Source organism: Pinus tabuliformis, chromosome 4_2, assembly GCF_031772625.1.
Source record: "Pinus tabuliformis cultivar Carrire ecotype Pingquan chromosome 4_2, CPIR1, whole genome shotgun sequence".
Taxonomy (NCBI): Eukaryota; Viridiplantae; Streptophyta; class Pinopsida; order Pinales; family Pinaceae; genus Pinus; species Pinus tabuliformis.
This window is the reverse complement of record NC_142304.1, coordinates 266,349,277-266,375,278: the sequence shown is the minus strand read 5'-3', so window position 1 is coordinate 266,375,278 and position 26,002 is coordinate 266,349,277.

Sequence of the window (26,002 nt, the reverse complement as noted above, 5' to 3'; positions counted from 1 at the left end):
CCATGATTGAGGCTATCATATCAATAATAATCCTTCCTATATCTATGAAGAGAACCTGTAGATAAGGAGCTGGGCCTTTAAGCTGATGTTTAGGGTCCATGAACATCTGACAGATGTGAGTAAGTTCTGCTTGAGACAATTGGGGAGCTCTTTCAAGTAAGTATCCCATAGAGAGGGGAGTGAGAGCATGACTGGAATGGAATTGCAACATTTTATTGATGGACTGAGCAGTTATGGGAAAAAGGAATTCTTAAATTGGGGACAGGACTCCTCTTCGATTAGGGTCATAATTGGCACAACAGTGATGAATGATATCTGGGAAAACATGGACTGAGGGGAGAAAGTACATGGGAAGGTTGGAATCCCACAGTCCTAAGATGTCAGAGCCATTAAGATAGTTGTATCTGGCTTGGCAAAAGATCTTCAGGTGGTTTTCACGACCAGATAAGTCTTTTATTTGAAAATCTTTATTGGCTAGGGGAAAATAATCTAAATCTTTGTGAGGGGCGTTAATGGGTGTGAAATTCAGAGCTATAGGGGTCTCCACCACTGGTTCTTGTGGATTCAGGAATGGAACTTGGGTTTTCTGTGAAAAATAGTGAAAACAGCAGGTTTGGGAACCTATATAGTAAACACAGACTGGACTAGAACTGAATTTGGTCCTTTCTTGTAGAATTTTCAGTAGAAAACAAAAATTACAGGGTTTCAATGAAAATTAGATAAATACTTGTATCAAGGAAATGGTTAGTGCAATGACGAGTTGAATGACAGGTTCCGGGCTGAGTTTCTGCAAGCTTTTTTGATCAAGTGGCGGTCTGTAAGCTTGAACAGTTGACTTGAACGATGTTTTGCATGGGAACACATTTGCAGCGTATAACAGTGAAAATGACGTTTGTTCATTTTATTTAACAAAGTCAAGGTTGGCGTGTTTTTATTTATCAGATGTATGACATAAGCGGGGAAATGATGTTTTGTTTCTTTATGGAGAGCAGTAAGCGGTACTGGATCGCACTGCTTTTGGAGTTAAGTGGTTTTGGGCGGAGGGCCAGCAATCACATCGAATGCACAACACGCGGCGGAGGTACAGGAGGAAAACCGCCTGGTGATTGCTCGTTAAAGCGCGGTCACCAGGGTGGCATGATATCAATGATGACCATCGGATGATGGGGGAGCGATCGTGCGGTGGGTGGGCAGTGGAGTACGGCGGGGATTTATGTATGTCGGCCCAATACATTTAACAATTAATCAATTGTATCAGGGTGATTGCAAATGGATGTGAAGGTTATTAACTAACCTAGAGGGTTAATCCTTTTTTGCGTAGCGGGAGGCTTAATTTCTTAATGAATCAATGATTAATCCATTAACCCAACTTTAACACTATTTATGGTTATATTTAACCGGGTTAGGATATATAAGATTTTGGGATTTTTTTATATATTTTTAATAATATGGGATAGGGTGAACTTCTTTGGGAGTTATATAATATAAGTTAGAGATTAATATGATAAATGAGATGAAAGCGCTAAGTTAAAACATTTTGGGTATACATTTAAACTTAGGCTTAGAGTGGAAAAAAGGGGTTTTTTAGGTGATATTATGTATTTTCCTAAGTGAAAATAGGATTTTTACTTAGGAACTGAGTTTATGAAATTAAATGAATATTTTATGGATGAGTCTAAGTACTTAGGCTTTTAAATCATTGGGCCGAGGGTCCGATCCCTCCAGAAGTCAGAGAAATGCTCTGAGCCCCTTTGATTTTCAAAGACCTTAATACTTTAGGGGGAATTAGTGAAATTTTTAGGGAAAAATGTGAAGGGAAGTTAATTATTTGACCTTGCCTTGCTTGAACTGCATCATGTGTAATGTCTGCCTTGCACTTGTGATAAAAGTGAAAATTAACACATTTAGAGACATTATTCATCACAAGTAATTCTGCAACACCATCTACCTACCCTACCTACTTTAGCCTAACATTTTTTCTTCTTTATTAGGGTGCACTTGGACTGACAAACCCTTATCACACTTTTTCTTTTACATATATAAATCTATCTAAATATAACCTTATTACATCCAAGGGATCAGATTAAACTGTTGAGATCCTTTTATTCACTCTACCTATCTACTTATCTGCCAAGATTAAACAATTTTGTCAGATTTTATTCTCTACTTCTAAAACATGAAATTCAAATATGAACTAGCCAAGCTTAAATTGTTTGACTATTCATCAATTGTGGCATAATTTAACAAGATGCACACAATTTTTTATTACATAAGACTAAAAAGTAGTGGCATTTAGACTTGCACACTTTCCTTGGTCTTTCTTTTGGTGGGGTTCATTTTTCTTCACTTTTTTGACCATTTTATTTCTTTTCACCCTTTGATTTTTCTTTTAGGGTATACCCTCTTTACATTTTTTTAATTTTTTTTGTTTGTTGATTATATGGAAAACCTTTGCAACAAGGAAAGGTATGAACATATTTGTAGCTTCTCAAGTCAATCATGAAATATGACACCTATTGGTATAGGAGCATAACACTGCCTCCACTTGGGGATGGCTTTTCTTGGTGAAATATCAAGAACAATAGGTCAGATGGCCTATTAATGACTTTGACTGTGCTGTGAAATCTTCTTCTACCTGTTGCTTTATTGTATGTATGACAATAACACTTCTGAAGCTTAGGGCCTTCTCTCCGGGCTTCAACTCCAGCAAGTTACTATCCAATCCAAACTATGACATTACCAAGGATATAGTATGTACGTGTTAAATATAGAATACATTAAAAAGTAGGATCATAGTAATGTTTTAGCATTTGACCATTAACCTGCCCTTCCTCTGTTTCTATGCCATCCAAGTTTTTGAGATAGTAAGTATTGTTCCCTTGTAAAGCATGGATAACAAAAGGTCCTTTCCATATGAAGTCAAACTTCCCATGTTTTCCCTTATCCTCTCTCCTGGAATCCCATCTTAAAACTTTGTCTCCAAAGTAGAAGTCTTCTGCCTTGGTTCTCTTATCAAATATTTTCTTAAGTTTCTCTTGTAACACTTGGAATCTCTAATATACCTCCTCTCTGGTCTGTTGTAGATGGATAGTCTGGTTTATCCTCCTTTGAATATCATTGGGTTCCACTTGAGCTTCTTGAAGTAATTTCATTACAGGAACTCCTAAAGATGAAGGAAATACAACTTCCATGCCATAGACTAATTCATAAGGACTAGTTCCAATAGATTTCTTGGTGGTAAGTCTGTCTACCCATAGTGCATTAGTAAGTTTCTTGTGCCAATTTTTCTTGTTTTCTTCCAATAATTTCTTAATAATATTAATTAGGTTTTTATTGGAAGACTCAGCTAGACCATTACCTTGAGGGTAATAGGCTATGGAATGGCCTAAATTGATATGGTACTTATTACAGAAACTTATCATTTTCTTGGATTTAAAGGCAGTAGCATTATCAGTTATGATCTCCTCAGGACAGCCAAATCTAGACAATATGTTGGTTCCTAAGAATCCTATAATCATTGTGTCATTAGCTTGTCTAGAAGGAATGGCTTCTATCCATTTGGTGAAACAATCTGTGGCAGTGAGAATCCATTTATGTTGGCCAGAAGAGGGAGGATGGATTTCTCCAATGAATTCCAGGCCCCATTGTTGGAAGGCTTTTTCGGTGGAAATTGGTCTCAAGGGTAAAGGTAATAGTTTTCTCTTGCCTTCAAACATTTGACATTTATGGAAAGCAGTGACAAATTTCTTTACATCAACGAACAAGGTTGGCTAGTAAAATCCAGCCCTTAGGATCTTGTCTACAGTTGCTTTCCAGTAAAGGTATCCACCATAGTCTCCTGCATGAAATTCTTTGAGAACCTTGTCATATTCTTCTTTTAATAAACAATTCAATAGAATACCTTCATGATTTTTCCAAAAAAGAGCATTATCTAAAATACAAAACTTTAAAGATTTCATCTTTAAAAACCTTTTCTTTGTTCTGGATAACCCTGGAGGAGCCTGCAGGTTTAGTAGTATATAAATTATATCAGCATACCAAGGTGAATCTAAGAAGGCCTGGCTGATTTGTGGAGTTGCCATCTCTTGTTCATTATCCAGTTCATTAATGTCTAGGGCTTGACAATTTGTTTCAGTCATGAGTTTGGCCAATCCCTGTCCTTTTATAAGCTTTGTAGGTTTTATTTCAATATCATACTCCAATATAGCAGCAATCCATTTACCTCGTTTGCTCTCAATTCCATCCTGAGTTAATATGTCTTTGACAACAACATTTGGTACATAGGCTATTACATGGGAATACAATATGTAGACTCTAAAGTCTTTAATAGCTTTTACAAGTGCAAAAGCTTGTTTTTCCTTGATTTTGTATTTTAGTGGTGCATCTCTCAGTGCTTTACTAAAAAAGGCTAAAGATTTTTCACATCCTTGATCATCCTTCTGTAGTAAAACAGTTACTATGGTGTGTTCTGATGCAAAGGAAAATATTATGAAATCTATATCAAACTTGGGACTTGTAAGGACCGATGTTCTGGTCAAAGCCATTTTAATTTCTTCAAAGGCTTGTTTGGCTTCAACTGTCCATCTAATACTAGAATCCTTTTTCAACATATTATTAAGCAATCTAATTAATTCGGCTAAATTAGATATAAATCTTCTCAAAAAGTTAATCTTTCCTAGGAAAGCTTGAAGTTCTTTGACATTTCTAGGGTGGGGTATTTGCAGAATGGCTTCTATTCTAGCAGGACCAATTCTGATGCCCTCTTTGGAGATAATATGGCCTAAAAGTTTGGCTTCCTCTAGACCAAATAAGGACTTTTTAGGATTTAAAAAAATACCATATTTTCTACATTTCAAGAATACTTGTCTCAGATGATCCAAATGTTGCTGATCTGATTGAGAAAAAACAGTCAGGTCATCTAGATATATAACCAGAAAATCATGAATTTCTTTTGCAAATGCTATGTCCATGGCTCTTTGGAAGGGTTCCCTTTCATTTTTAAGTTCAAATGGCATTTTAACATATTTGAATGTGCCCCATGGTGTTGTAAAAGCGGTCTTTTCCTGGTCATCAGGATGAACCAGAATCTGGTTATAGCCTGAGAACCCATCAAAGAGTGAAATCCTAGAAGCACCTACTACCCTTTCTAAAATGTGATCCATCTTGGGTAAAGGGTAGTTGTCCTTTAGAGAAACTTTATTAACATTCCTTAAATCAACAAATAATCTGGTTTCTCCAGTTTTCTTCCTAGTAGGTACTAAATTAGACACCCACTCTGAAAACCTAATAGGAGCGATTATCCCCACTTCATATATTCGTTTGATTTCTTTTTCAATTAAGGGAAGTAGTACAGGGTTAATTCCTCTAAGCTTTTGCTTGAATGGTTTTTTATTTTCCTTCAGAGGTATTGTATGCTAAATTATGGAGGTGTCATAAGATTTCAGGTCTTCATAACTCTAGGCAAAGACATCCTGGAATTCTCTCATTAGCTCAACATATTTGAGTTTTTGGTCAGGGGGCAAAGATTTAGATAACTTTACCATTTTAGGATCATCCTCAGTTCCCAAATTATAGTCCTCAATATCTACTTTTAAGGGTTCCATCTTAGGTTTCTTTGGAATATCATTGAAATCAAAGAGATATTCCAAAGGAGTTAATCCCTGAAGCAAATGATTGTCATTTAAATTGATTACTTCAAATTATCCTTCAATGATCTCATCAATATCAATTTCTTTAAGATCTTGCATTTCTTTGTTGGTAAATTTTGTTGGGCGAAGCATTTGAGTTGCACTTTCTGCTGAAATGTTTGTTTCTATCTTATTTGTTTGATCAAACTCACTAACTATATCTACATCTATGTTCATGTTACAAAATTCTTCATCTAAGGTCAAGAAATTGTTATTCTGCTTATCACTATCAAACAATTGCCAATTCTTCAAATTATCATGCATAGCTGGCCTATGTCTAATCTCATTTGGGAACTAATGATTAGGTTCGAATCATAATTTGCAGGTGCTGGCAAACATTGCCAGACTATGAGCTTGCAAGTTATGTCTTCTTGGGATCTTGGCAAGATTAGTTTCCAAAAATGTATTGAGAATCTCTGTCACTGTATCTCTGTAATACTTCAATCTGGGATCATTTGTTGAATACTGTCCTTTAATCTGTTGAACTATTAACTTGGAATCTCCTAAGACAGACACCCTAATTGCTCCTAATTTCTTAATCAATTTAAGACTTAGCAACAAAGCTTCATATTCTGCCATATTATTGGTGCATCTAAAGTTTAATCTGTAGGCATGGCCTTCAGCATGATCGTTTTCAAGATTGTGCACCCAAACTCCTGCTCCTGCTCCTAATTTGTTAACTGAACCATCAAATTCTAAGTGCTAGAGAATTTCATGTTCATAATTGGTGTGAGGAGTCTCAGGAATCTGTTTAATAGGGAGATCTAGTTTTTTAGTTTTTTCTGTTTTCTCTTGGGTGTCTGATGTTTCATTGTTCTCTGAAATTTCTTGTATTTGAACAGTAGATTTTTCATTTGTAATTTCTTTTGGTTCTACTCCTAAAACTTCCGATTCATTTGAGGAATCTCTTTCAGCATTATAAAGAATGAAAGAATCCATATCAGAGTGTACTGAGTAGATAGGGAAATTTTGGGGTTTCTCCTGACTACTTATAATGTATTTCATTAAGGTTTCTCTGTATAGTTTCTTAGGCTGACCAAATACTAAAATAGTAGCATAAGACATGTCCAATTGTAGAGATCCTTAAAGTTTTGCACCCCAAGACCTGGACAACAACATGCCATACTTTGGTGGAATATCAGCTACTACTATGTCCATTAAGATTGTTTTGGCAGGATATTGAACTAGTGATACGCACAAGTCTTTGATTAATCCTAAACATCTGACCTGGCTTGAATCGAAAGAAAAGAGGTCCTTATATGGCCTGGTGATGTCTAGGTCCAATTTCTCCATTACAGATTTAAGCATTAAGTTATGAGACGCGCCAGAATAAAACATGGCATTATGAAGTAGTTTATCATGTATGTTCAAACTTACATAGAAAGGAGGAATTCCTCCATCTGCTTATTTCACATTCACTTCAGGGCCAAAAATTAATTCAGGTTGGTCATCAAAAACATTTATTGAATCTTCATTAACCGAGATTTTGAGTGACTTGTTGATTTGGCTTCTGTAGACATCATGTTTAGCTAGTTCAGACAATGGAATAGCTATTTTTAATTTGCCTACTTCCGCTTCTAGATTAAAAGTTTTTTCAGTCTGAGTTCTTGCATTTCAAGCAGTTGGATTCTCTTTTTATTTTGTATTCTTTGTGTTTCTCTCATTTTGAGGAGTGGGATTATGGGCTGAAGTTGTTTCCACATCAAATTTTGGAGGTTCTTCCACGTTTCCTTTGGAAGGAATAGAAGAGGAAGGTTGTCTGTTATTTGGTTGATTATCGGACACATCTTCAATAATTGGGTTAGCTGGATTAGGATCTGTTTTGGAAAGAATATGTACAGGGGTGGTATTGGTCTTAACTTTGTTAGGCTGCTTTGTGGCTTTCTGTTTATTGGTTTCAGAAATATCTATTCTTCTGCTCCTCAGGTTATATTGTTTGTGGACTTCATAAATGGTTGTATCATATCCCTCCTTAAAGTCAAATGATTCACCTGACTGACTTTGGAATTATTTCAGAACGTCAGCTTCTTGATCCTCTTGGGTCAAGAAAACTTGTTGTTCATTGTTGAGTCCCATCAAATTGATTTGGGTATCTTCTGTTGGTTCATCAAAAGTTGAGGCTTCGGCATAATTTTCCTGGAATGGGGGCCTGAGGTTTGATCATGGCCAGTCTTTCCAATGTTTTGGTTCTTCCTAAAATTTGGATTTCTCTTGGTATTGCTTGGTTGACCATCCAAAGGGGATTTCCTTTCAATCGTTTCTACTCTATCTCCTAGCCTGTCCATTCCTTTAATAATAGCATCCATTTTTTGTTCAAAGGCCGAGGGTTCTTCTTTCAAAGGTATCCTCCTTTCACTTCTAGCTTTAGCTCGTTTGGATATCAAGTTGGATTCAACACTGACAGCTATACTTTGTATATCTTCTAAAGTTCAAGAGCTCTTTACCTAAGTTGGTATGCCATATCAGAATCAAATCCATCAGGGAATTTGATCAATGCCAAATTTGGAGGAGGTCTGAGGTTTTGAAGGATAGAATTGTAAACATTATTGAACCTAGTACAATAATCTTGTATATTTTTTTGTGTTCCTCTCTTCAAGTTTTCATATTCTGATAAGATCTAAAGAGGATCTTTCTTCTTTTCCCATCTGTTCAAGAATGTTGTATAAAGAGCTTTAGGTCATTGATACTGTTTGCAGGGAGAGCTCTAAACCATGTTCTAACATCTCTAATTAGACTTTGAATGAATATTCTCATTCTGACATCATCTGTATCAATTTCATATATCTCAAAGTAGTCTGTCATCTTTTTGGTATGTTGTTGTGCAGTGTAAGTACCAGAGCCATCAAAAGGAGTAATTTTACTTTGATAGTCTTAGAGCATAGCCCTTGGATTGGCAAGTAAATTGAGGGGGGCATACCTATTTGCCATTGTAGTAGGATGGATAGAAACAACAGGTGGGGTTGGTCTTGGAGTGGTGGATGGAGGGGTGGAAGGGGTGTTTTGGGGTTGAGATTTCTGAGGTGTTGTTGATGAACTTGGAGAGGTTGAAGTGATTACAGAAAGGTTTGGTGTTCCTATAGAGGTAAGCTCAGTTTGAACGGAATTCTGCAAATGTTTGTCAAGATGTGAAGTGACAATCTCAAGTTGTAAATCTTCGATAAATAATGGGTCATGAACTGTGTGGGCTAACCCAGACCCAGAAAAGGTTACAAATAAAGAGGTCTCAAAATACTCACCAAAGGGTTCATCCTCAAGGTAAATCCACTTCACAGGACATGATTTTGATCTGTATAAAGGCCGAGAACTAGCAGAACTCTCTTGGCTTTCTTGTCTCTTAAGAATCCTAGGGATCAGATTAGGGTTCTCAAACACAGGTGGTGGATTTGGATCAGGGTTAGCTCTGTTGTAATGAGTTCTTTCTGAAGCCAAGTTTCTAGGTATGTTTTGGTTTTTTCTCTAAATGGGTTGCAAAATACAACTTCTTACAGTTTCTTTAAGAGGCTTAAGGTATGGGATTTGAACTTTCTTAAAGACTTATTTGATAAAAGGAACTGATCAAGAATTTGAAACCAAATGTTCAATCCATAAACTAGATCAGAGATAGATTGAAGCAGCATTCATTTACTTATGCAATTGTAAAGCAAGAGCAGTTCAAAGGCTACTTGGCTAACTTCAAGCTCCGTCTGTAGCTTATAAAGTAAACAATAGTAACAAAAAAATTATTCAGGTTCCCAGTGGAGTCGCCACTATGTTATCACTCAGATTTTCCTTGAAGTTGTTCGAAGAGGAAAGGGGTCCGAGGTAACCACAAACCAACTTTTAGATACAGAATCTAGCCAATATGTATCCAGAGAGAGCTCTCTCTTTATGATTTATCTTGGTTTTGAAAGATATTAGGCTAGTTGTGAAGTTTAGGAGTTTTGTTTGAGTTTGGGTGGTGAGATTCAATAGCAGAGGGGTAAGACTGAGTAGTTTAGGCCATTGGGCTAATGGAGTCAAAGAATATGGCTTAACTGGACTTGGTTTCTTAACAAAAGATGGTTTCATAGGGCAAGATGGTCAAACAGGGAACAAATGGCAACTTGAGATAAATCGAATGGATTTAAAATGGGTGAAGGGCAGTTAAGAATCCTTCAGCACATTTAAAGAGGGAACTTGAATGATTACTACTAAAGAGTAGTCAAGAATTCTTTAATAAATAATCAAAATGAATGAACTAGAAAATAGGAACAATTAAGATTTCACTGTTTATACTAATTTAGAAGAAAACATGGAGAACAATAAAGATTGAAAACAGAGTGCAATCAAGCATATTCTGAATTAATCTTTTTCGTTTATCATTCAGATGTGAAACATGGATGATATAATAAACAAGGAAAACTTTGAAACATAAGGTATAGAGGACTTATTGATCCAGTGTTTGCTTCAAGAAATCTATGAAAATTCCTTTGCCTCAATTCTTTATCCAGCAAGCCATACAAAGTTTGGTCCAATCAACACTTTATTCCAAAATAATCAATATTACAGCAATGTCTAAGAATCCACCCTCAATACTCCAATTGAGGGGGTATTTATACAAAAAAATTTACAATGAAATATCTCATAAAAGAGTGAGATATAAACTGGGGTGATTAATCATATCTTTCAAGAAAATAGGGCTAGAAGAACTTGTACATGACAGATAAGGCAATCGAATGGTTTGTTGTCCCTATTTCTGAGAATGTGCTAGAGTTAGGCCCTATGATTTGGCCTCTTGCTGTCCTTGGTGTAATTATGTGCTGGCTGCTCTATTTTGACCTTCCTACTGATACACTTTACCTACATCTGATAATATTTATATGTTGATCTCTTTTCATCCTCTTTATCTTCATTGATTGTAGTAAAAAATCAGAATTTACCTTTTACTAAGGATAAATTTACAAAATTTCCAACATGTCTTCCCACCATTTTTGTTCTGGCAATCTGTGTTTCTGAAGCTTTCTGAGGGTTTCATCTGTTTCTGTATACCTGAAAAATGTAGGCTAGATTGGGAACAAGTGATTTATCTCATGCTCAACATAGAATAAGTTTTCTAAGCTGTCATAGAGAACTTGGCCTGTGGGGAGTGCTTTTATTCCTGATCCACTTGTTGATGAACTAGCTTGATTACCAACATAGTTATTCAATTTGTCTACATAATCTATATGCTTCATTAATCTGTCATTAATCACCAAAGGACTTGGTAGCCCTTTATTCTGCAAAATAGTGAACTTCTCCATAAAATAATTAATTTCCACTTACATATCTTGACATCTTCTCTCTAAATTTTGCATCAAAGTTTTCTTGGTTAGCACCCTTTTGATTTCCAAAATAGTGCCTGTCCTATCTGGGATGCCAAGTTCTTCTAGTTGTTCCTTATTTCTGTTATTCAAAAATGTATGAGCCGGTTGGATTGATCAGGCATTTGTCCTATCAGAGCTTTTTGTCTTTTGAATCTCTCCCTATGCTGCTTTTACTAGATCAATTTGTTCATAGATCATTTGGATGGATGGCCAAACATCATTTATGGATTGGGTGATGTTGGCCCAAAGAATTCTCTTGATTTCTATCAAAGGCTTGTTAAATGTAAGATCCTTCTCCAATGATTTTATTTTGTTTTCTAACATTTTAATCTCTCTTGTTTTTTCTGCAGCATTTACCTTTCAAAGATCATAGCTTCGTTCAATTTTGGCATATTGCTCCTTTATCTTATTTAGTTCTGAAACTTGTAGTTTCAGGTCTTCCATTGATCTTATTAGCTCTTTTGTGTTACAAATTAGCAGTACTGCCCTGTGCTACACTTGTTGTTCTTTTGTTGCTATACCTGTAACTGCCTCTGCTGTGACTGTTGGAATATTTGGTGCTAGTGCTGCTCCAAGAGTTGATGGGATTGCTGTTGATATTACTGGGATTACATTGGGAGGCTGGGAGGTCGACTCTCCCTACTTGTCCTTCAATGCATTTTCAAGTGCTTGTTCAATATCATTCAGTCTTTCATTAAGCATTAAGAGAAAATCCATCATTTCTTCTTTAGATTTCTTATTTATAACCTCATCAGTCTGTGGGTGCCTTGAAGGCGACAGTTTTAGTTGCTTCCTTAGGGCAGCAATATCTTCATCTTTATTTTTTATTAGTGCTTCTACACCTTTTACATCTTTGGGATCATTTCCCAATCCAATAATTATTTCTTCCAGAGACTTTATTCTATTATATCTGGCTTGAGAGGAGGCCTTTTCTAAGTGTAGTTGAGCAGTAGTGTTGTCCAAAGAATTTTGTAGCCTGTGGGCCATCATTGCCTTGCCAGTCAAGGTTGAGTAAATCATTTCTCCCATTTGCTTATGCAACTCAATTTGATCCAAAGGATGAATACCCTTTGCCATGAATTCAAGGTTTGTTCTGATAAAATCTACTGCTGAGGTAGGATGCTGCACCTTGGGCTTGAAATAGCTCATTATCATCTTTCCTTCTTTGATTTCATAGGGTGACATCAATGTTATGAAACCAGCTCAAGAAAATATAGAAAAGATAGATCAACGCCTTAGAATTCAGCCTCTTCGAGGGGGCAACCTCCTTTACATTACATAAATGAACAATTCTTGGATGATACAAATGACAAAACCTCCTTTCTATATATAGGAGTCTAAGGAGTCACAATATAATCCAGCCGACCTAACAATAATAATATAAAGCCACAAAAATAACAATAGAGGGATTCTATGGGGCACAGAAATAACAATATGGGGGTAATAGGGGCACAACAATATAAATAAGGGGTATAACTACAATAGCAATGGGGTAATCACTAGTATTATAGGGACCCAACATGCCCCTCTCCTTCAAAAAAGTGTTGTCCTCAACGCTTGAGTAGTTCTGGATACTTCTGCATAAAATTCTCATCCTCCCATGTGGAATCTTCAGCGGATAAGTTCTTCCACTTATAAGATACTCTAAAATTGATCGATTTCGTAGCTGTCGAGTTCTTGTTTCTGTGACTGCTTCCGGTTCCAATATAATTTTTCCTTCCTCATCAAGTTCTGGCAATATTGTTTGATTTGGGAGCTTGTCACCTATAACCTTCTTTAAACATGAAACATGGAAGACTGGGTGCAATCGAGAAGCTGCAGGAAGCTCCAATTTGTATGCCATAGTACCAATCTTTTGCAACACCTTGTACGGACCATAATACTTTGGTGATAATTTATTATCCTTCTTAGCTTGCTTTAGGGACATTTTCTTATATGGTTGTAGCCGTAGGAATACCCAATCACCTACATCAAAACTTCTTTCACTGCGATGTTGATCTGCCTGTTGTTTCATTCTATTTTGTGCCAACACGAGGTTATCCTTTAAGAGTTGGAGGACTTGTTGTTGATGTTCGATGTGATGTTCCACTGCCTGAACCTTAGAATTTTCTCTTAAATATGATGTGATGGATGGTGGTTGATACCCATAAAGTGCCATAAATGGGGTCATTTTTGTTGTTGTATGGAAGGAAGTGTTATACCACCATTCAGCCAGAGGCAACCATTTGACCCATTGTGTCTGTTTATCAGATACAAAGCAACGAAGATATCCTTCCAAACATTTGTTTACTATCTCAGTTTGCCCATCAGATTGAGGATGATAAGATGAGCTATGAGCTAACTGAGTACCAAGACAAGAAAATAATTCTGTCCAAAAATTTCCAGTGAAAATGGGATCTCTGTCACTTACAATAATCTTTGGGTTTCCATGTAGCTTTTGAACTGTTTCCATAAATGCAGTAGAAACTGTACTGGCTTTAAATGGATGTGATAATGCACAAAAGTGTGCATACTTGGTAAGTCTGTCAACTACCACCATGATGACACTCTTTCCCTCAGACTTGGGTAAACCTGTGATAAAATCCATTGAAACCTCCTCCCAACGTTGGCTTGGAATGGATAAAGGTTGTAATAGACCCGGTGTCTTAATTGTTTCAACTTTATTTTGCTGGCAAACCAAACATTCCGCCACAAACTTTTGAATATCTGATTTAAGGCCATCCCAAAAAAATTCCTTCTTAACCCTGTGGTAAGTTTTTAAAAATCCTGAGTGCCCTCCTAAGGGAGAAGTGTGCAATTCCATAAGAATCTTTTGTTTTAGCTGGGAATTCTTACAGAGGTATAAGCGATCTTTGTACCATAACGAATCATTTTTCCAGCTAAATGTATCAGAAGTACTGGAATCTTGTTGTAGCTTTCGAATAAGTGCCCACACTTCTTCGTCATTCTTCCATTCCTCCCTTGCTTCGTTTATCCAATCTGGTTGGATAATAGAAATGGCACACAACAATGCTTCCACATCCTCATCCTTTCTTGAGAGTGCATCTGCCACCACATTTTGCTTCCCTTTTTTGTAGATGATTTCAAAGTCATAACCCAACATCTTTGTGACCCACTTTTGTTGCTCTTCAGAGGATAATCTTTGTTCTAAAAAGTATTTAAGGCTATCATGATCCGTTTTTACCTTGAAGTGTCTTCCCATTAGGTAGGGTCGCCATTTCTTAAGTGCATGGAGTATTGCCAACATTTCCTTCTCATAAATAGCTTTGCTTAAAAACTTTCCCTTGATTGGACGACTTTCAAAAGCAATGGGTCTTTCATCTTGCATTAGAACAACACCAATTCCATTTCCTGAAGCATCACATTCCACAATAAAGGTTTTTGTGAAGTCCGGTGTAGCTAAGACCGGTGCTTGGCACATTGCCTCTTTAAGATGTTCAAAGGCCTTTGTTGCTTCCGAAGTCCATGAAAATGAATCTTTCTTCAATAATGTTGTTAGAGGTGCTGCTATTCTCCCATAATTCTTAACAAACTTGCGATAATACCCTGTCAACCCAAGAAATCCTCGCAGATGCTTTATGGATGTGGGGATTTTCCATTCCTTAATGGCTTTAATTTTGCTAGGGTCTACCTTAACTCCTTCATGAGATACAATATGACCCAAATATTCCACCTCCTGGACTCCAAAGAAACATTTGGATCTTTTTGCATATAATTGTTTCTCCTCCAATAGTTGTAGCACCCTGTCAACATGTTCAACATGATCCTTCCAAGACTTGTTGTAGATTAGTATATCATCAAAAAATACTAACACAAATTTTCTAAGGAATGGTTTGAAAATTGAATTCATCAAACCTTGAAATGTTGAAGGTGCATTGGTAAGGCCAAAAGGCATGACCAAAAATTCATAATGACCCTCATGAGTTCTAAATGCCGTTTTTGGAATGTCTTCAATCTTCATTCTGATTTGATGATATCCCGAACGAAGATCCAACTTGGTGAAGTAAATTGATCCATGCAATTCATCCAGTAATTCATCAATAACAGGAATGGGGAACTTATCTTTAATAGTGAGCTTGTTGAGCTCCCTATAATCTGGACACATGCGCCATGATCCATCCTTCTTGTGCACCAATACTACTGGAGCTGAGAAAGAACTTTGACTCGGTTGAATTATACCAGCCTCTAGCATTTCTGCAACCATACGTTCAATTTCACTTTTTTGGACATAGGGATATCTGTACGGCCTGATGTTTGGAGGAACACTTCCTGGAATCAGATGAATAGCATGATCATGATCACGCATAGGTGGGAGACCCTTGGGAGTCTCAAATACCTTGGAATGATTGTCCAAGACTTTTTGGAGATCTGGAGAAATAGATGATTCCAATGTGGAAACATCTAGCGAACATAATTGTGCAATTACACCTCTTTGCTCCTTTTTTAGAAGCTTTGTCATACCATTAGAGCTGATTATCTTTCCTGGTTTCCCTGCAATACCCCTTAATTCAACTTCCTTTCCTTCCGAAGAAAATTTGATGAAAAGTTCTTGAAAATTAAAAGCTATTGTACCCAAGGATTGTAGCCATTGGACTCCTAGTACAACATCCGCACCTCCCATTGGAATGGAAAGCATTGGGCTAGTCAATACATATTCTCCCATGGATAGCTTGATATTATGGCACTTTCCAGAGCAATTTATTGTTCCTCCATTTGCAATCATCACTTGACACTCTGGTGCTGGATATAGGAAGCAATTCAATTCTTTTGCTACCCTACAATGAATAAAATTGTGGGTGCTTCCTGAATCAATCAACACTATTACCTTTTTCTTCTTGATTTGTCCTTCTATCTTGATGGTTTGAGGAGTGGTAATTCCCGCCAATGCATTACAAGATATGGTCGGATTTATTTGTTCTTCATCTAGGCTTTGTTCCTGGAATATATCCTCTTCTTTTGACCTTTCTTGCTCCTTTTCTTCTTCCTCTTCACAATCTATGTAGAATAATTTCTTCTCAGCACACTTATGACCTTTTGTGTATTTGCTATCACAATTGTAACAAAGCCCTTTTGCTCTTTTTTCTTCCAATTTTTGTGGTGTCAACCTTGTAGGTTGTGGAAGACTATGGGCAACAACACTTCCATCTTTATAGTTGTGAATGGTATGCTTCCTAGTTGCCATAATTTTGCTTTCCATTTTTCTTGCTAACCTGAATGCCTTCTCTAATGAATCAGGTTCCCAAAGGCACACATCATGTTGGATATTATCCTTTAAAGACCCTATGAACACATCAATCCTATGCTCCTCTGGAATATCTTTTACCCTTATGTTCAATTTTTGGAACTCCTCAATGTGCTCCATTATTGAACCCTTTTGTTTGAGACTTATCAATTGGCTAAAAAAAGTGTTGCTTTTTGTATCCTCATAATGTGCTATCAATTCTTCCGTAAAAATTGCCCAAGTGATAAATTGTTTACGAGAACAAAGCCATTGATACCATACAAACTGATTTGGTTCCAAATATAATGTTGCCATACGTACCTTTTGTGTGTTTTGCACATTATTGAGATCGAAGAATTGCTCCATCTGTAATATCCATGTGGCGGGATCCTTGCCATCAAACTTCCTCATATCGATTTTTGGAACATGGTGAGTCTTCGATCCAACATTAGAGTCTATGGAATCATGATTAACATTTCTTTTGTTCTCATCATGAGTTTCCTTTACTACCTTTTCACCATTAGTGACCCTTTCTTGTAGCAAGTTCTTCAATTCTTCCATGTCTGTCTTCAAATCTATCTTCAAATTTACCATCGAATCCTCCATCTTAGCTTCCATTCCCTTTATCTTAGATTCCATGCCATTTATCTTAGATTCCACGCCACTTATCTTAGCTTCTGTTAGCTTTTGTGAGCGTGACATTTGTTGCACTTGTTCTTGTAATTTTGATATATCATGTAGCATTTCTTCCTCTTCTTCATGAGTCATGCTAGAGCTTTCAGGTTCCTTACTAGGTGTTTGCATTTTCTTTCCTCGGGGCATCAGTTACCGATAATAATGCTTTACTATGCCCTTTGAATTCCGTTAAACCAAGCTTAGATAAAAAATTAAAAAAAAAACTACACACATTTTTTCACTTTATAGAAGCCTGATATTGAATCTGATGTATCTCTGTAATTTTGGATCATCCAGTTCTAAAATTGCTACCTGTAGTAGCCTTCTGCGTTCTCTTTCCAATGCCAGAAGTCTGAGCCAAATTGGATTTTCCAAGTAAGAGTTATGTGAAATCTCCCACAGTGACTTGCTTTTAGACTGGTTCAGTAGAGCGAACTTGTACGACGTGCCACGAGTCACTGTTTCAACCTTTGACTCTGAAACACACATACAAGAAACTACAGTCCGTCCTCTTTCTGTACCTTTTTACGAAATTTCAATCCGATCCTCAGAGAGAGAGTTATGACGATTTTCCCCAGGTCACATGTTTTGAATGTAATTCAGGAGTCTGCAAAAAGGCCAACTTCCTCCGATCATATCTCCGAAAATATCGCGCGAAAAGCTCTGAAATTCGGACCCAAGTTTTAGCGCCAATTCTTCTCAAATGGGTTTTTTTTGCGACTTCTGAAACGTCACAGAAAAAAGTTATAGCGAAAATGCCACGATGACCTGTTTGGAGCAACGAAACCATAGAATCCAAAGCTCTGATACCAAATGTTATGAAACCAGCTCAAGAAAAGATAGAAAAGATAGATCAACGCCTTAGAATTCAGCCTCTTCGAGGGGGAAACCTCCTTTACATTACATAAATGAACAATTCTTAGATGATACAAATGACAAAACCTCCTTTCTATATATAGGAGTCTAAGGAGTCACAATATAATCCAGCCGACCTAACAATAATAATATAAAGCCACAAAAATAACAATAGAGGGATTCTATGGGGCACAGAAATAACAATATGGGGGTAATAGGGGCACAAAAATATAAATAAGGGGTATAACTACAATAGTAATGGGGTAATCACTAGTATTATAGGGACCCAACAATCAATCTCTATTGATTTGTAGGAGCCATTTTCAAATATCTGTTATAAACCTACATCCTCAATGGATCATTCCTGACTTTTATTTGTGTGAATGTTTTCTTGATGTCTAAGGCATCAGTCCCTGGTGGCTTGGAAGAAGATATCTCTACGCTTTTCTACCTCTCTAGCTTCTGCCTCTGAGAGCTAGTGGATGTTCCTCCTATTGGGAAAGTTTGTTGGATTTCCACTCTTTCTTCCCTCTGACTATCTGTATTTTCTTCTCCAAATTCCTCCTCTGAAAGGGGATTTAATCTTTGTCTCTTTGTTCCAGGCTGCCCTGATGGTTCACTGGCAGGGGTAGTTTTTTCCCAGTCTCTCTTTTTGTTTCTTTCCTCATTTACAAGAGTTTGCAGAATTGGAGGCTCTCCTATATTGACCTGAGTGGGGGGAGTCTATATTTGAGCCCGTTCTCTGGAAGTTTCAGGTTGCTTGGACATTGTAGGTTATTCAGTGTGTTGAAAGCTAGTCTCTAATTCTTTGCCCTTTGATGACCCTGTAGTTGGTATACTTGTTTCCTGTGAAAGTCACTGAGAGGTTCCAGCACTGGAGGCACCAACTCCTGACCTTTTAGATAACTTAAATGATACCTGCCCAAAGGAATCCAAGTCAAGTGTTTCCTCAAGATCTCTCATAACTTTCTCAAAATTGACCTATTCACTATCATGCTCTACTAGGGTACCTTCCCTCCATTCATCCATATTTGCATATTTTTCAATTTATGGAATTCTATGGTGAATATAAGGGGACAACCTGTTCTTCATTCTCCTATCACATATAAAACTATTAGGATCATATGGTTTCCACTCAAAACTCTTTTGTAACTTAAGTTGCTCTTCTAGAATTTTTTCTGCTTTTTTCCATGCTTCCCTAGCATTGTAGACAAAAGGGCCTAGCTGGTTCTTGATTCTAAGCTGAGCTTTCTTCTTGGCATTACAAAAATGGACTAGGTCTGCATTTATCATTTGTCTGAAATATTCCAATGCAAAGAGTCTCTTTGGAACATATTCTGGCAGCTTAAAAGGGGAGAGTTCACATCCATTAATTCTGATTTTTGTGTGATTATTATATAGGTACCAGTCTCCTATCCTTTACTGCTTGGAGAGCTGGAGCATTTTTTTCATATCGCCATCTATCCTAGGAGGAGAAACTCCTGTCAATAAAGTGGTTGCTGGATGGACAAATAGGTCAATGAACTCATTATAGGTGTAAGGGGTCTCAAGGGATCTATGGAAAATGGGGCTCCAGAAAATGACAGTCCTTGGATTGCCTCTAGTATCAAGTTTCTTGACAGGGAAAGGGAAGCTGTCTGACTGATAATACAACAGAAGATGATAGATGAAAGTAGTGTATTTGAAGACTCCTTCATTGTCCAGTCTTATGAATTGGTCATGAATTTTTTTGACAATATAAGAGGCATAATCATATTTAATAGCAGGGGGCTGTCCAGGAGTAAAAATAGACAATAATACCAAGGTTATTTCATCAACATACTCTCCAGAGTTGAATCCCATGATTGAGGCTATCATATCAATAATAATCCTTCCTACATATGTGAAGATAACCTGTAGATAAGGAGGTGGGCCTTTAGGCTGATGTTTAGGGTCCATGAACATCTAATAGATGCGAGTAACTTCTGCTTGAGACAATTGGGGTGCTCTTTCAAGTAAGTATCCCATAGAGAGGGGAGTGAGAGAATGACTAGAATGGAATTGCAGCATTTCATTGATGGACTGAGCAGTTATGGGAAAATGACTTCTTGACTTGGGGACAGGACTGCTCTTTGATTAGGGTCATAATTTGCACAGCAGTGATGAATGATATTTGGGAAAACATGGACTGAGGGGAGGAAGTACATGGGAAGGTTGAAATCCCACAGTCCTAAGATGTTAGATCCATTAAGATAGTTGTCTCTGGCTTGGCAAAATATCTTGAGGTGGTTTTCGCGACCAGATAAGTCTTTTATTTGAAAATATTTATCAGCCAGGGGGAAATAATATAAATCTTTGTGAGGGGCATTAATGGGTGTGACATTTACAGCGATAGGGGTCTCCATCACTGGTTCTTGTGGATTCAAGAATGGAACTTGGGTTTTCTGTGAAAAATAGTGAAAACAACAGGTTTGGGGACGTATATAGTAAACACAGACTGGACTAGAATTGAATTCAGCCCTTTCTTGTAGAATTTTCAGTAGACAACCAAAATTACAGGGTTTCAGTGAAAATTGGATAAATACCTATATCAAGGAAATGGTCAGTGCAATGACGGGTTGAATGACAAGTTCCAGGCTGAGTTTCTGTAAGATTTTTTGATCAGGTGGCGGTCTGTAAGCTCAAACAGTTGACTTGAACGATGTTTTGCATGGGAACACATTTGCAGCGTATAAGAGTGAAAATGACATTTGTTCGTTTTATTTAACAAAGTCAAGGTTGGCAGGTTTTATTTATCAGACGTATGACATAAGCGGGGAAATGATGTTTTGTCGCTTTATAGAGAGCGGTAAGCGGTACTGGATCGCATCGCTTTTCGAGTTAAGTGGTTTTGGGCGGAGGGTGAGCGATCACATCGAATGCATGACGCATGGCGGAGGTACGGGAGGAAAACCGCTTGTTGATCACGCATTAAAGCGCGGTCACCAGGGGGGTGCAATATCACCAATGACCATTAGATGATGGGGGAGTGATCATGTGGTGGGCGGGGAGCGGAGTACGGCGGGGCTTTATGTATGTGGGCCCAATAAATTTAACAATTAATCAATTGTATTGGGTTGATTGCGAATGGATGGGTAACCCAGAGGGTTAGTTAATCCCTTTTTGTGTAGCGAGAGGGTTAATTTCTTAATGAATCAATGATTAATCCATTAACCTGACTTTAACACTATTTATGGTTATATTTAACTGGGTCGGGATATATACGATTTTGGGATTTTTTATATATTTTTAATAATACGGGACAGGGTGAATTTCTTTGGGAGCTATATAATATAAGTTAGAGATTAATATGATAAATGAGATGAAAACGCTAAGTTAAAATATTTTGGGTATACATTTAAACTTAGGCTTAGAGTGGAAAAAAGTGGTTTTTTAGGTGATATTATGTATTTTCCTAAGTAAAAATAGGATTTTTACTTAGGAAATGAATTTATGAAATAAAATGAATATCTTATGGATGAGCCTAAGTACTTAGGCTTTTAAATCATTAAGCCGAGGGTCCGCTCCCTCCAGAATTCAGAGAGATGCTCTGAGCCCCTTTGATTTTCAAAGACCTTAATACTTTAGGGGGAATTAGTGAAATTTTTAGGGAAAAATGTGAAGGGAAGTTAATTATTTGACCTTGTTTTGCTTAAACTGCATCATTTGTAATGTTTGCCTTGCACTTGTGATAACAGTGAAAATTAACACATTTAGAGACATTATTCATCACAAGTAATTCTGCAACACCATCTACCTACCCTACCTACTTTAGCCTAACATTTTTTCTTCTTTATTAGGGTGCACTTGGACTGGCAAACCCTTATCACACTTTTTCTTTTATATATACAAATCTATCTAAATCTAACCTTATTACATCCAAGGGCTCAAATTAAATTGTTGAGCTCCTTTTATTCACTCTACCTATCTACTTATCTGCCAAGATTAAACAATTTGATCAGATTTTATTCTCTACTTCTAAAACATGAAATTCAAATATGAACTAGCCAAGCTTAAATTTTTTGACTATTCATCAATTGTGGCATAATTTAACAAGCTGCACACAATTGTTTATTACATAAGAGTAAAAAGTAGTGGCATTTAGACTTGCACACTTTCCTTGGTCTTTCTTTTGGTGGGGTTCATTTTTCTTCACTTTTTTGACCATTTTATTTCTTTTCACCCTTTGATTTTTCTTTTATGGTATACCCTCTTTACATTTAAAAAAAAAAAATTGTTTGTTGACTATATGGAAAACCTTTGCAACAAGGAAAGGTATGAACATATTCGTAGCTTATCAAGTCAATCATGAAATATGACACCTATTGGTATAGGAGCATAACAGACGGCCCCTAAAACGAGACTTCTCATGTGGTCGATACAACACAACAAGATTCTGACTGGTGCAAACTTCATGAAACATTCTTACACGGGCCATTTTTGGTGCTACCTCTGTAAGAATTGCAACGAAGACTCGAACCACCTCTTTCTGAAATGCCCCATCACTCAAGAGCTTTGGAACAACCTTCTTACTTCGCTCCCCTTAACTTGTCGTTGCCTCAGAAATAATATAGGAGACGCCTAGACTTACTGGTGGATGGAAGCCATTGGAAAGGAGAGAAATATTCCTCTACTCATCTATTGGGCCATATGGATAGCCAGGAACTGAATAATATTTCAGCAGAAGGAACCATATTGGCCCTCTATTCTGACTAGAATATTAGCCGACTACCATTCTGTCCCTGACGAATACACACATCTGTCTTACAAGGTCATAATTCTGGAAAACATCATTACCTCCCTACCATGGGCTTACTTCGATGGATTGGCATAGGAGATAGGATGTGGAGGGGGAGCCATATTACACTTAACTGAAACACACTCCTTCAAAATTCAAATGGGACTCAGTAGAGGGACCAATAACTATGCTGAGCTTTTAGCTGCCAAATACCTCATCCATTTCGCCTTGAACAAACAATGTTCGAACCTACAACTATTTGAGATTCAAAAATAGTATGCAATCAGTTAAACAAAAAATCACATTACAATGCTTACACATTAAGGCATATTTTGGATGATGCTCTCAGACTCATCACAAATCTTGACTCTTTTATTTGTCAACACATTTATAGGGAGCACAACTCAGCTATCGACCACCTATCCAAGGAAGCAGCGCTCAAGGATGATGATACAGGGGGAAAGGGACGGTGTTATATACCAACACTATCATAGGTTGTTCATAGATCCAGGAGCTTATGTGCAGGCGCAACATGAACATATTTCTTTTTCACCATATGTAAATATTTATATATACTTTCACTTGACTATCACAGAACTTGTCTCCCTGTGAAGAGATTATAAGCTTATTTTTTATTTTTGAACAGTTTGCTCCCTGTGTGGAGTACTACAAAACCACCTTATTTTTTGACAAGCCTAGGCCTTACCATATGCATATGCTCAACATCTACAAAATGTGATTTTATTATTTAATAAAGGAAATTATGACTTTTTCCACGAGAAAAAAAGATAATAGGATTCGATTTTAATTCTGAGTTTAATTCAAGGACAAATTAAACTAGAATTTCTTATTGCCATTTCTCAACACTCCCTCTCAACAAGAAAGGGATTATTAGTTACCCCGATCCTGTCTCTATGAAACACAAATTTACATCTTAACAATGCCTTTGTCAAAAGGTCAACATCTTTCTCCTCCATGGGAATGTACTATAACAACATAATCCACCTCAATACACAATCTCTGAGATGATGATATCATATATCAATATGCATGGATCGATCATGAAAAATAGATTTTTAGAGAATTTGATACAACTTAGATTATATTTGTAAATCACAGTTGGATCCATCTACTGACCAAATAAACCAACCAGGATCTTCCTCATCCATATGGCCTCACATGCTACCTAACTCACAGCCATGTACTCTGCCTCTGTCGAACTAAGTGCAACCGATCTATGTTTCCTAATGTACCAAGAAATTATTGTTGACCCAATATTGAAGATCCCTCCTGATTTTCTCTTGCAGTTGAATGGAATCCCAACCCAATATACATCGATGAATCCTTGAAGCTTCACTCCCTCTGTCCGTCTGTACCATAATCCATACTAAGAAGTGTCCTTAAGGTATCTCAATACGTTCTTTTCCGCCTTCCATTACAACTTGGTATGCCTAACCATCGATTGACTAAGTTGGTTAACTGCATAACACATATCTAGTCATGTGTTCACCAAGTACATGAGTGTACCCACAAGTTGTTTGTAAACAATAGCTTCCACTACCTCTCTCAAAGTAGCATCCTCCTTCCTCCAGTTACCTGCTAGAGGAGTCTCCATGGGTTCACTGCTCTCCATGTAGAATCTCTTGAGTATCTTGTTGGAATACTTGCCCTGAGACACAAACAACACCCCATCACCCTATGATACCTCCATGCAAAGAAAGTAATGCATGAGCCCCATGTCCTTCATCTCAAACTCTCTTGCAAGGTCCTCCTTTCAAGATTTGATTAGCTGATCATCACTTGTCAGTATGATATCATCAACATAAAGTAAAATGATCAACAGTTTACCTTCCACCACTAAGTTGTATAGGTTTTCATCCTCTTAACTCTCCGTGAAGCTCAAACTGGTGAAGTAGCTATCTATCTTGGTGTACCAAGCATGGGGTGCTTGCTTCAACCCATACAATGCTCTCTTGAGTCGGCACACATGCGACTCACAATCAAAGGTCTCAAAACCTTCAGGCTGATCTATGTACACCTCTTCCTCAATCATTCCATTAAGGAAGGTTCTCTTTACATCCATCTAATGTATCTTCCAACCCATCTGTGCTGATAGTTCCAATATAGATCCGATTGACGAGTACCTTGCAACAGGAGAAAAGGTTTCATCATAGCCAATACCCTCTACCTGTGAAAAGCCATGGACCAAAAATCTAACCTTATGCTTCTCCACACTACCATCAGCAGCTTTCTTTACCTTATAAAGCCAACGGGATCTCACCACTGACTTGTCTTCTAGTCTCAGGATCACATCCCAAACATAGTTATTAAGAATGGAGTCATACTCCTCCACCATGGCATCAACCCAAACTAGCTGTTGCAATACTTCCTTAAAGGAATATGTTTCTATCACAGCACATTCACCCATAAGAGCCATGCATCCAGTGATCCCTTCAAGTGACCTCCTCTACCTACGTTGAGAAGTGGGTGCTCCTACATTCTTTTGTGCATCATCCAACAATCTGTCAGCCTCTCTGGTGCACTTTCTTCCCTCTCTGGAAGACTGTTCCTGAGTGGATACCTCCACTCTTAGATCCTCTGCATGTCACTTCTCCACATCAATATGATGCTCCTCAACCTTAGGATCTAAAATCTCCTCATCTACATGTAGCTCAATCTCCCTCTCAAGGGAAACTTGCATGGCCTTCTCCTCATCGAATCTGACATCCCTACGAACCATTGTCATCCTGCTAGTTGAAAGTACTCCCGATAATTGTGAGGTGTATTAGTGTACCCCAAAAATATCCCCAACTTTGTTTTTGGCTCAAAATTCTTCCGTGCATCTTTGGTCACATGGAAATATATCGATGGCCCAAAAATCCTGAACTGACCAACATTTGGCCTCTTACTAGAATAATGCTACTCTGATGTCTTCATCTCAAGTATCCGATGTGGGCTATGGTTCTGAACATAAATTTTTATGTTGCATGCCTTAGCCCACAAGTGTAGTGGTAGGCACGGATCATGCAACATCGCCCTTGCTTCCCCTACTATGCTTTCCTCCTCTCAGCCACCCCATTCTGTTGAGAATTATGGGGTGTCATTAACTCTTGTTTAATCCCTCCCACTGCACAGAAGTTCTTAAACTCATTTGAGACATACTCACCACCATTATCACTCCGTAGAGATTTAACCTTCTTTCCCGACTCTTTATCCACCAATGCTTTAAACTCACAAAACTTTGTGAAAGTTTGATCCTATTTCTGCATGAAAAATATCCAACATCTATGAGAATAGTCATCAATAATATAACATAATACATGTGTTTGGTCGTGGATGTTATCGAAAATGGTCCACATGCATCTGAATGGACTCACTCAAGAATAGACTCTGCTCGACTGCCTCTATCATGAAAGGAAGACTTGGTTTATTTTCCCAAAGTATGCCCCTTTCATGTGTCATCTTGCTCAAGCGTACCTTTGGGAAG